The sequence below is a fragment of the Mobula hypostoma genome, chromosome 4 (assembly GCF_963921235.1).
Source record: "Mobula hypostoma chromosome 4, sMobHyp1.1, whole genome shotgun sequence".
NCBI lineage: Eukaryota > Metazoa > Chordata > Chondrichthyes > Myliobatiformes > Myliobatidae > Mobula > Mobula hypostoma.
In genome coordinates this window covers 148,242,414-148,255,708 of record NC_086100.1, presented here as the reverse complement: position 1 = coordinate 148,255,708, position 13,295 = coordinate 148,242,414, and the positions used below count along the sequence as shown (strand labels likewise).

Sequence of the window (13,295 nt, the reverse complement as noted above, 5' to 3'; positions counted from 1 at the left end):
GATAGAATATAAAAGTAAGCTAGCCAATATTAAAGAGGATACCAAAAGTTTCTGTTATGTCAGGTGCAAAAGAGGCAAGAGAGCTTATTGAACTGCTGGAAAACTATGCTGGAGAGTGTGACGAGAATACACATAAAATTAAGATGTTTGCTGGCCTAGGTTAGCATCAGTGACATCAGCAAGTGGTCTGCCACCTGCCCTCAGGGGAAGGAGAGATAAGGAACAATGGAGCAGCATCTGGAGATGTGTAATGAAGGGACGGGGGAGAGAGAGCTGTCTGGAGCGGCTCCCCCTTTTGAACCTTGAACTGTTTGAAGTGATGGACAGGCGATACCCCAGCAGGGGGATAAAAAGGGACCGGTTCGCTAAGGCGGACACACACACGCCACCCGAGGTAACGAGACCCTGGAAGCGTTACGCTTCTCACGAGTCGGTGGGAAGTACCAGACAACGGCCAGGGTGGAAAGGTACGATCCGCAGGAACCCGGTGTGTGTCCGCCCTTGCCTGGGTGCCGGGTTCACTGCAGAGGATCGACCGCATCTGGAGGAGGGGTCACAGTCGGTGACCTCAGGTGACATCACCAAGGACCCACCCAAAAGCTGCTTGTGAGCCATCTCGCCGGTCTGTGAGTGAAGCCATGTCTGAATGATCAGTTGTTCCTGTTCCCTCTCTCTCTCCCCCCACGTTGTCCATCGCCATGGCAACGATTACTGTGAACTGAACTACTAAACTGGACTGAACTTTGAGTCACTTTGAAATTTGGTCATTTACCCCTAGACAACGATAGAGCTTGATTGATGCTGTTATCTTAATTCTATGCACATGTGTGTTTATCATTGCTGAACTGTTGCATTTATTATCCTTTCGATTACTGTGTTGCTTATTTCTTTAATAAAACTTTCTTAGTTCTAGTACTCCAGACTCCAACTGAGTGATCCATTTCTGCTGGTTTGGCAACCCAGTTACGGGGTACATAACAAGAGGTAGCAATGGGGGGACAAGGAAATGGCAGACAAACTGACTAAGTATTTTGCATCAGTCTTCACTAAAGAAGGCATGAGCAGTATCATGCAAGTTTCAGAGTGGCAGTGGTGAAAAGTGTGTGAAGTTGCCATTACTAGTGAGAAGGCTCTTGGGAAACTGGAAGATCTGATAAGTCACCTGTACCAGATGGCCTACACCCCAGGGTTCTGAAAGAGATGGCTGAAGAGACTGTGGAGTCATTAGCAATGATCATTCAAGAATCAGCAGTTTCTGGAATGGTTCTGGAAGACTGGAAGATTGCAAATGTCTCTCCTCTCTTCAGAAGAGGAGACAGGCAGAAGAAAGGAAACTATAGGCCAGTTAGCCTGAACTCAGTGGTCAGTAAGGTGTTAGGAGTCAGTTGATAAGAATGTGGTTTCAGGGTACTAGGATGCACAGATAAAATAGGCCATAGTCAGTATAGTTTCCTCAAGGGAAAATCTTGCCTAACAAAGCTGCTGGAATTCTTTGAAGAAATAGCAAGCAGGATAGACAAAGGAGAATCGGTTGATGTTTTGTACTTGGATTTTCAGAAAGCTTTCGATAAAGTGCCACAAGAGGCTGTTTAACAAGACCCCATGGTATTACAGGAAAGATACTAGCATGGAAAAAGCACTGGTTGATTGGCAGGAGACAGGAGTGGGAATAAAGGAAGCCTTTTCTGGCTGACTACTGGTGTTTCACAAGGGTCTGTGTTGGGACCGATTCTTTTTACATGTCAATGACTTGGATAACGGAATTGATGACTTTATTTCAAAAGTTTGCGGATGATACGAAGATAGCTGGAGGGGCAAGTGGTTTTGAGGAAGTAGAGAGGCTACAAAAGGACTTAGATTAGGAGAATGGGCAAAAAAAATGGCAGATGGAACACTGTACAGTGTCGGGAAGTGTATGGTTATGTACTTTGGTAGAAGAAAGGAAAGGGTTGACTATTTTCTAAATGGAGAGAAAATTAAAAATCTGAAGAGCAAAGCAACTTGGGAGTCCCTGTGCACGATTCAATAAAAGTTAAATTGCATGTTGAGTCTGTGGCGAGCAAGGCAAAGGCAATGTTAGCATTCATTTCATGAGGACTAGGATATAAAAGCAAGGAAGTAATGTTGAGACTTTGTAAAGTACTGGTGAGGCCTCACCTGGAGTATTGTGAGCAGTTTGGGGCCCTTTATCTTTCAAAGAATGTGTTGACACTGGAGAGGATTCAATGGAGATGCATGAAAATGATTCCAGGAGTGAATGTCTTGTCACATGAAGAGCATTTGATGGCTCTGGGCCTATATTCACCAGAATTCAGAAGAATGAGGGGTGACCTCATTGAAACCTATCGAACGGTGAAAGGCCTTATTAGAGTACATTTGGAGAGTATGTTTCATATGGTGGGAGAATCTAGGCCAAGAGGGCACAGCTTCAGAATAGAGGGGCGTCCTTTTAGTACGGAGATGAGGAGGAATTTCTTTAACTAGCAAGTGGTGAATCCATGTAATTTGTTGCCACAGGTAGCTTGGAGGCCAAGGCTTTATGTATATTTAAACAGGAGATTGATAGATTCTTGATTTGGCAGGGCATGAAGGACTACAGGGAGAAGGCAGGAGAAAGTTAAAGTCCAATGGTTTAAGTGGAATTATGGCAGTTAATGGAGTGGTATGCTCCCCCTGCGAGATGTGGAAGATCAGGAAGCAATTGTGTTCCTGATGACGGTTTGCAGGAAAGTTGTCCAGCTGCAACTTAGTGCTAATTGGGTGGACTGTTATTTGGACTCAGAGGAGCATGGAGGAAAGAGATTGTGTTCCAGATAGGAATCTCAGGAAGATGGTCCAAAAGATTTAGCTATTTTGATGGTTGGCCACCAGGGGGGATAGGCAAGTAGTGCTGAGACGTGTTGCATCTTGCCTCTCAGTGGACAATGACAGCAACAACCCAATCAGTAGCACCACATCTGGCACTGTTGTTCAGCAACATCTAGCTAAGTCAAGGTAAGCAATAGTGATAGGGGACTCGATAGTTAGGGGTATAGGCAAGCATTTCTATGGCTGTAAGTAAGACTTCAGGATGGTTTGTTGCCTCCCTAGTGCCAAGGTCAAGGACATCTCCGATGGGACACAGAGCATTCAGTAAGTGGAAGTGACCAGAAAGAGTTCACGATTCACATTGGAATCAAAATCTTAGACACGAAGACAGCCATCATTCTACAAAGAGAATTCAAATAGAGCTAAAAATACAGACTCTCCAGGGTTGTAATCTCAAGATTACACACCATGTCACATGCTTGAGACAAGCAACAGGATCGCACAGTTGAATGTGTTGCTAAGCAGCTGGTACAGAGAGTCACTTGGGGTAGGGCTTCACGTCTATGGATCATTGGCTGTCTAATGGGGTGGATAGGCCTTCTATAAAGAAGAGTTGCACCTGAACTGAAGGAGTAAGAAAGCTTGCAAGTGCTACTACGGAGGGTATAAACTATAATGGCAGGGGCTAGAAACCACAGCAGGTCAGTAAGTGGAGGAATAGAGGGGAAAATAGAGGTTAGATCAAGGTTGAAAGCAAGAACAGGAGGCCCCGGTTAATGAAGTCAGTGGGACTGATGGGCTGAGACCATTTGTTTCAATACAAGGAGAATAACAGGAAAGAAAGGAAATTACAACCTGGTTTAATACATGGAACAAGTGTTTTAGCCAAGACAGAGACAAGGCTGAGAGAAAGGCAAGGCTGACAGCTGCACATTGCAGGATTCAGATGTTTCAGGTACAATAAAGAGGTGAGTGCGTGCAGATCTGATCAGAGAGAACATCACAGCTCTACTTAGAGACAACATCTTGGATAGTTCAACCAGTTTGGCAACAGGCGTAGAACTCAGAAATAAGAATGGGGTTATACTATAGGCCCCCCACCCCCAACAGCCAGTGGGTTACAAAGGAAGAGATACGTCAGCAGATTATGGGACGATTAGGCCCTCCGTTGATTGGGTTCGACCATGGATATTGCATCCTAGATGTCTGTGCAAGCCAGTATGCAAACCAGGGAAGTACAATAAGAAAAAGCAAGCTCTCCCTCTCCACTCATGAGTGGATCCAAAAAACGGCAGAGACTAATACAGTTCTGCACCAGTGGCATCACAGGAGATACCAGTCAGTATTGAACTCATCGTAGGAATACCTTAGGGACTCGAGCTCTGTACTTTACCCCCAGAGTTTACTCCCAAAGCCTTCTCCTTGAATGTGTATAGCTGAAAAGCAGCAGAGGTTTTCCTTATCCTAAATGAGCTGCTAACCATTGTTGAAGAGCCCTATCGCCCCCCAAGTGACTGGTTTTTAGGTGCCAGTAACCCGACTTTGGCCCTTCGGTCAGTAGGTTTTTAGTTGCTAAGCCACACACGAAGCTTAGGAGCAGGACTTGATTGTCAGGGGCTAGTTGAGATGCACACCATTGGGAGCATTTAAAAGATAGTGGGAGCTTATCTGCACCACTTCTCCCCCCTCCCCCAGCTACGACAAGCTTAAGGAACCACCCTTATAGGAAGATGCAAAAGCAAATTAGCCATAGTGGGTGACTAATTTTTCCAATATTGTCCAAGACCTCCTTTCTGCCAAATGCTTTGATAGGGCAGAATTTGTTAGGTACATCCAGGAGGGTTTATGAACACTCTGTGTAAAATGCCTAACCAGGAAAAGAGCACTGGAACTTTTACTAGAATATGAACTTAGCCAGGTGATTGGAGCAACAGCAGACCATTTCAGGAACAGTGATCACAACTTCTAGTTTTAAGCTAGCCATGGGTAAGTTGTTGATGGTGCAAAGTCATGGGTAAGGATGATGCCTAAATTAGGAAAAGGTGATTACTAAAGTACTAGGCAGGAGATCATTAGAAAATAAGACATAGAAGCAGAATTAGGCCATCTGCCATTCCATCATGGTTGATTTACTAATCCTCTCAACCCCATACTTCAGCCTTCTCCCCGTGACCTACGTTAAGAGGATACTCTGGACTTGAGGTGCATAGCAAAATATTAACTTCAGCAACCAACCTTCAGATCTGAATATGGATTGTAGATCAAATTTAAAATGCAGTACTGGACAACTGGTTCCTTGAGCTGTGAACCACAGTTAACTGAAAAACCAGACAATGCTGATTTAACATTCATTTTGGCTATCGAGTGTGGGTGCAAAGAAGGTGATGCGAATGTTAAATTCAAAGAAAGCACTGTAGATACACTGTAAATATAGAATTGCCCTTTGATCTTTAGCATATAAAACGTCATGTAATATTGGGTCAAACAGGCCTCTTCCTCTGAAAGGGTCTTAATATGATGATTTGTCAAATAAAAGTCTGCTTCGTATCTGCTAACTGAGTCTCTCTGGTAACTTTGTTCACACTACAAGTACCGACAAGACCAAAGGAGCTGAGATGAGATTGTGAGCAGTTGTTATTGGTCAAGTCCACAACCAACACATGAGAGTTGCTTAACAGCCCACTATATCGAATTCAGGACCAACATGTTACTGTGCGGAAGTCATACAAAGATGGCAAGATTCAGGAAGCTTGGAGGAATACAGAATTGGTCAGGACTTCAGGAATTAAAGGAGAGAAGTGAATCAGGAAGGGTCAAAGGGACCATAAAATGTCTCTGGTGAATTGGATTGAAAGAAATCACCAAAGCATTTTATTTATACATTAAAAACATGAGGTAGGACCACTGACAGACAGAGGAGGGAACTTACGCTGGAGCATTAGTGTGTGTGGAGTACTAGAAGAGTGTTTACATCAGTATTTACCAAGGACAGAACATAGAGGATAGCAAGATCAAGTTGGGACATGCCGATGTGCTAAGGTGTGTTGATAAAAGTGGTGGTGGTGGTAACATGACGTGGACTCTTAAGGAACATTAAGGTGGATAATTTCCCAAGACCAAGGCTCCCTGAAAGTGGCAAATAGTGGATACAGCACCAAGTCTGACTTCTACAAGACAGATTCATCCAGGGAAGTTGTTGAAATGTTGCTTCAATATGCCTTCTTTACCATCAATTTATATCTCATTTTAGAGGCAGATGAATACCAACATCAAATTAGCTGATCTTTGCATTCAGCTATCCAATTACATGGGTGCAGGCAATAAGTCCAACTCTTCCCAGACAGTCATTTATACTTTGCTCAAAGAATTACAATCTGAGTACCTATTATCTGAAATGCTTGGGGCTAGAAGTTTTAAATTTTGGAAAATATAATGAGATAGCTTTGGATCACTATCATTTCCGACTGAATTTATGTGCCATGGGTTAGCAGTCTGTCTTACAGTTGTTCATCACGCACATGTACTGATGTAGTCATTCAGCATGTTAGATTTTCATTAGCAATGATCTTGGCAAACTCAATGAATTTCTCTGCTGCTTCATGATCAGCAGATGCCTTAGCACCACAAATCGTTAAAAATTTAATGTTGTGCCTTTTCTTAAATTTCTGCAACCAGTCTACTGAATATTCACAACTACCTTCAATTCTCTGTTTGTTGTGATCGAACTTTGCTCATTTCATGATAAGCATACTATTAAGCAGCACACACCCACTGACACTGATGAATCCACTCTTTCGATGCACGATTGAGATGTTCATTATTTGCTTTATGCAGTGTTTTTCTATTTTTCATTAATTTCTGTTCATTACATACGAGGTCACTTCTCAGAACTGTCTGTGGTACACAAAGACCTGCCCATCACCTGGGAACCTTCCTAGTGCCTTGGGGAATTTTCCATTTGTGATGTTATGTCAGTGCTCAAAACAATTTTGGATTATGGTGGTTTTCAGATTTTGAAATTTCAGTTAAGAAGTACTCAACCTGCATCCTCCAAATTTGACCAACACAAAATTATTTGATAAGATATTTTTCTCCAAAATGGATCTATAGATTTATTTTATTGACTATTTATATAAAAACAGACATTTTCTGCAAGTTTTGTATTCCATTCATTAGGTTACAACTGTAAGGTCCAAGGTGATTTGGTCCAGGATCTCGTTAATTAAATGTTTCCTTAACATTGGCTAGTAAAGAGGCACAATTAAATAACTAGAGATTACAATCCTCTTGCAATGTTGTACCTTTTCAATGAAGTACCGACCCAAGTTTAAACTGCATATAACAATGATCTGAAATGGAAACTGCTCCAATATACACATTTGTAAAGTCATCTTTAACAAGCATGAGTAAAGTATTACAGCTCTCAAGTATCATGGAATGCCAGTCAAGAACAATGGCAACTATTTCTGCACAATGAGTCAATTATTCTTGTGTCAATATACCCATTTGATACAAGCCCCACAGTCCCTCATGTCCGCACCAAACACTATGCCAAATTAAACCCTGCACATGATCCATGCCCTTCCATATTCGTGTCTTTCAAACTGCCTCTGAAAATGCCACTATCACAAAACCACAAGATATAAGAGCAGAAGTAGGCCATTCGGCCCATCAAGTCTGCTCTGCTATTCAATCCTGGGCTTATCCAATTCTTCCACTCCCCTGCTTTCACCCCATACCCTTTGATGCCCTGGCGAATCAAGAACCTATCTATCTCTGCCTCATTTAACATAGAGTAGTATGCCACCCCAGCGGACATAAGTGGGAACTATCAGAGTTGTTCCCACCACTATCCCAGAAGCCTATTTCAAACATCTACTTTCTGAAACAAGGAAGTCTTGCCCCATATCTCCTTTAAACTTTGAAACATTCAACTTAAATGGATTTCTTCTAGTACTTGACATTACTGAGGAAAACATTCTATCTATCCTACAAAATTATGGGATGCATAGATACATTTCTGTCAGGTCTCGCCCTCAGTCTCCAACATTTGAGAGAAAATAACCTAAATTTGTCCAACTTCTTGGAATAGCTCATAACCTCTAATCCAAGCAGCATCCTGGTAAACCTTTTCTGTACTCTATCCAAAATCTGCAAATCCTTCTTGTAATGGGACATCTAGAACTGAATGCGATACTCAAAGTGTAATCTAACCAAAAGACTTACATAGCTGCAATATGACTTCCTTACTTTTATACTCAGTACCCCCACTATTAAAGGCAAGTATGCCATATGCCTTTGTTAATATCCTGCACTACACTACTTTGTGCACCCACTTACACACAGCTATGAACTTGGAGTCCTCTGTACTACAAAGCTGCAAGTTCTGTCATTAACTGTACACTTTACTCTTACATTTGACCTCTCTTTGTAATGTTTCAGTTACTTGGATTAATCTCCATCTATTCATGTTTTATCTGTAACTAATCTATATTCTACTGTTGCCTTTGACAGCCCTCTATACTGTTCACAACTCCAATCACTTTCATCTTCAAACTTAAAGACAATAAGACATAGGAGGAGAATTAGGCTATTCAGCTCATCTAGTCTGCTCTTCCATTTGATCATTGCTGATTTATTTTCCCTCTTAGCCCTATTTTCCTGCCTTCTCCCCATAACATTTGATGCCCTGATTAATCAAGAACTGTCAACTTCCACTTTAAATGTACCCAACGACTTGGGCTCTACAGCTGTCTTTGCCAAGTAAATTCCTCCTCATCTCTATCCTTAATGGATGTGTTAGAGTGATTTTTGGTTTTAGGTCACTTACATTTAGCAAATGACTTTGGCAACCAGTCTTCTACTCCTTTATAATGTATTGTAGATTTAATTCGGAACAATGTTTTTCCCAAAAGCTGTGGATCCCAGTCCAGACACTGCTGGCGCCTGTGGGATGGATGCAATCAGAAGGTGTGAAGTTTGTATGCAGCTTCAAAAGAAAGTATTGTCTATACTTTGTAAACATGGAATTGTCCTTTGTGTTTAGCAAATAAATATCCAGCCCCACGTTGGGCCAGCAGACCTTTCCAACTAAAGCGTCTCCATATGATGCCTGCTATACCTTGTTTTGTCGAATAAAGAAGCTGCTTTGTATCTACCAGTAACTCTCTCCCGTGATTTCATTCATGCAACAGAATGTATTGCTATTCTGATACTACGTCCTCTGTTCTTAAATTCTTCCTCTATTGGAAACATCCTCCACACACCCACTCTATACAGATCTTTCAGACTTGTCCATCCATCTGCATTTTCATCCAAATCCTTTTTAATCAAGATAAACTTTATTCACAACGAAAAAAATTTACAATAAATCATGCAGTGCTATTTTTACATAAATATTCAATGCTTTCAATACTGTTCTATTATATTCCTATACATCAATAGCACTGCTGCCACTCATATCTGCTGGGGTGGCATACTACTCACATTAAATGAGAGGCTTCCTCACCCAACCCAGCCCCACCTTCTCCAGTAGAAGAACACTACACCACGGTCCTTCCCCACTGAGCCCTTGCGGTGACTGCACCAAGCTTCAGTGCACCCTTCAGCACATTCCTGCAGCCTGGAATGTGCCAGACGCAACATTCCTCAATGGACATCTCGACCTGTTGTCAGACCAACAACTTTCGGGCAGACGAAAGCACATCTTTTACCAAGTTAATGGTGTGCCAGCAGCATTTGATATCTGTTTCTGTGGGTGTCCCTGGGAACAGTCCGTAGATTAGAGAGTCCCCTGTCACACAGCTGCTCAGGATGAATTGCGATACAGAGCCCTCCATCTTTCTCCACACCGTCTGAAATCATTTACATCCACGAAGTTCCAGCTCTTATCCCTGTGGAACACCACTGGTCACAAACATTTACCAATTTCTTCACTACACCTTTAGATGTCACACTTCATATACATCCAAACTCCATTTTCACCTCAGGTTCAAAGGTCATTTCCAATTTTTAAATATTCTAACAACCTTTGAAATGGACTTTTGAAGAACATTTTCAACTCCCCTTTGCTACTAAATGTATACTCACTTTAAATTGATCATTGCAAATCTAATTTCATCATTTCCCTCAAACCATGTAACACTGACTTACAAACGTTTGTAATTTAAATACTGTTAGTGAGGAAGATTTTTAAAAATCTTACCTATAACTGCTTGGCATTGATGTCATCATACCTTCTTTGGAGTCCTGCTAATCTTCAAATTCTCTCAAGAATATGCACAAAACTAGATGAACGCTGGCAGTCTTCCGTAATGTCTTTTGTCACTTTCTTGCACAATAAAGTATTCCTGCTCACAAGTTAGCTTAGTGTCTGTATTTCAAATCAATATCATTATGGGTTATCAAATCAGCTCAATTCATGGAACAAGATTCCAACTGATTTTACTGCATTTGTTTATTAGGGTGATACTTTTTTTTAAAAAAGGAACTTGTATTTAGCCATTTGATCTCATGATTCAGTGCCATTTGCTCCGAAAGCTTTTAATTATTGTCTCTTTAATTTAAAGATAGAGTTTCTATTCATGGTGGCTTGTCTACTTCCAAATCAGTTAGCTAATGAGTTCTCCTACCCAATAACTATCACTGTAAAATCTAAAAGTTTCAATTCCACTTGAGAGCATCAGTAAAACTGAACTGTTGCTGCCAAGTACTTACAGCATAGGAACAGGCTTTTCAGCAAAGGCAATTTATGTTTGTGTTAGTATTCCATTCCATATCATCCAACACCTTGAAGACATCTTCCATTTCCTTCTCCTACTGGATCCTAGGTAGCTAGTCAAATGCTTCCTTGCTCTTTGCCTTCATTTGTGTGGCAATAAGTTTATTTCTTAACACGCTTCAGGTTTCAAAGCTTCTCCAGAATTCCTTTGGATTTACTGGTAGCTTGTTTACATAAATGCCAAGTTTCTCTTCCACACATGTAAATAATTTTCACATCAAATATTTACATAATCTTAAAAGCCTTCGTAGCAACCTAATCTACTTTCTAGTGAAAACAACTTCCAAAATTTGGCTACCTCAATAATTAATCTATCTTCATTTAATGTTTGTTGATTGAAGGTCACAAATGTCAGTAGATCTGCCACAGTCGCAGCCCAGAGAAGACCAATCTGCTCCTCAACCCTCCTAACTACAACCTCGCCTCACAAACCAACATGCTTTCGACTGGAGTGAGACTGCTCCCCTTCATCTCCACTCCAGAATTTAGTTATCAAGTTGCCGCACACATCAATGCTCAGAGGCCACCTGCAGCTCATTAAGACAAACAGGCCAATGCTAACAATTCCTCTCTACACACAGGACACAGATAACACGGATCCACGACAAGACCCTGGGAAACTTGATTACCTCAAGATCTCTGAAGCCATTACTAGGCAAACATATTGATGACTAAGCCAGCACAGATTTTAACCATCCAAGGAAAAGAACATTCACATTTCAAGACATGGATTTTGGTCTTTAGCTCATTGTTTATTAGGCAGCAGTGACCCCTGCCCTCAAGTATGCATACCTTGGATAAATGGACCACTTATAGCAGGCACCTTAAAGCACTGGAGAAGTATCACCAATGCAGTCTCTGCAAAATCCATTCACAAGATAAATAAATCACCATCTTTTTCTAGGCAAAACCTTATATACCTTGGTCAGGTGAACACCACATTCCCATTACAACAAGAGACAACCAGCAGAGTACAAAAAAAAATGCTTTAATGTTGTTTTCCAGGGCCAACATTCTCACAGCTTGTGGGAATTTCAGGCCAACGATCAAAATAAACCTGTAACATTTGGTGGAAGGAGGTTTCCTCATTAAATCTCTTTGGAGATTAGTAAAAAACATGGTAGGAGCAATGGCACAGGTAAGAGTTACTGCCTCGTAGCTCCATTGACCATTGTTTAGTTCTTAGCTCCAGTGCTGTGTGTAATTTGCATGCTTTCTCCCTTAGTGTCAGCTTTCTCCCATAATCAAAGACATACAGTACTGCAAAAAATCTTAGGCATACATATAGCTAGAGTGCCCAGGACTTTTGCACAGTACCGTAATTGTCCACATGGAATGGAGAGAGAGTTTGTAAATCTGGCAGGAACAAAGGCTGTTGGGAATGAGGGGGGTGGGGATGTAGGATAGGTGGCAGAGAAGGGGTGCTGAGAGCAGGTGCAGACGCAGACACACGGATCATTACGGAGATTCTCTTGAGCTTCCCTCTCCCCGACCCCTTCCCACTCTCAGTCCACAGTGGAGACCCCCATCAGAATCAGGTTTATCATTCACATATGTCATGAAATTTAGTTTTTGCAGCAGTACAATGCAATACATAAAATTACCACAGTATTGTGCAAAGGTCTCAGACACCTTAGCTATATGTACCTACAGTTTGTAGTACAGTAGGATGACAAATTAACTGACCACTTTAAATTGGTGTTTTGATGAGATGGGGGGGGGGGGAGAATGTGGATAGAATGGGATCCATGCAGTATTATTGTGAAAGGGTGCTTGACTATTAGTGTGGATTCAGCAAGCTAAATGATCTCCAAGAATACCAACTCTCAAATTATCCTCGTAAACACGAGGAATTCTGCAGATGCTGGAAATTCAAGCAACACACATCAAAGTTGCTGGTGAATGCAGCAGGCCAGGCAGCATCTCTAGGAAGAGGTACAGTAGACATTACAGGCTCAAATTATCCAACCATTTGCCCCGTAAAGCACTGCAAACTCCTTCAATGAATCTGACACGGGCTGAATGACCACCTCAGAAGCAGAGTGGAAGTAATCCTTGCTTTTGAAGATTCATCAAGCACTCAGTAATCAGGAACAAACGTGGCAAAATGGCATTATTGAGCGTGGAAACCCAGCCCAGTTCTGGTGGTGTAATTGTACCACACATCTCAGAAAGTAGGTGAAAGAATGACCCCCGCATAATGTCACTTTGCTTTCCTATTTGAATAAAGGGTCTTAATATTCAAAAACTATATATAAACTGGTGTTGGATGACGCAAAACTCATTCTCAATAAATTACTTCTCTGTACAATTGCCTGCTTTTTACAGACACTAGCTAGATAAAATATAGTAATTGTGGGGGTGTAGTGATGTCAGAGACCAGATACTGTACTGCTAACAAAGCTCTGAAACCTCGCAACAAGTTACAATTGCTTTCCCTGACAAATGGTGATTAGAAGCAACAACAGCCAAAAAAGAAAATCAACATTCCAAGTAATCAGTTCTTTAGATTGTTTTGAGTTGAGAGATACTATTTGTGGAAGTTCTTCCGAATGTGACTGCCAGTTTCAGAGCAAGCTGAAAATTCAGACTATTTTCAGTTCAAAACATACGAAATATAAACTCAGCTCTCAATGTTCAATTACAAAGCACTCAGGGGCCCCTTTTTGAGCCATCCTAAGCACAGTCCTAATGAAAGACAACTGAA

At 41.5% G+C, this 13,295-nt stretch overlaps 1 protein-coding gene across 4 annotated transcripts in view; it reads right to left on the bottom strand.

Annotated features, from left to right (window-relative positions):
- LOC134345661 (serine/threonine-protein phosphatase 2A 55 kDa regulatory subunit B gamma isoform) overlaps nucleotides 1–13,295 on the bottom strand; it is a 303,919-nt gene that overhangs the window by 285,315 nt on the left and 5,309 nt on the right. Inside the window, exon 1 of one of the 4 annotated variants that reach the window (XM_063046684.1) lies at nucleotides 10,013–10,028. The exons of the other annotated variants lie outside the window; for them this stretch is intronic. The gene's annotated coding sequence lies outside the window, so the exon portion shown is untranslated. Of the gene's footprint in view, nucleotides 1–10,012; nucleotides 10,029–13,295 lie in introns of those variants that run through there. 4 annotated transcript variants of the gene reach the window in all.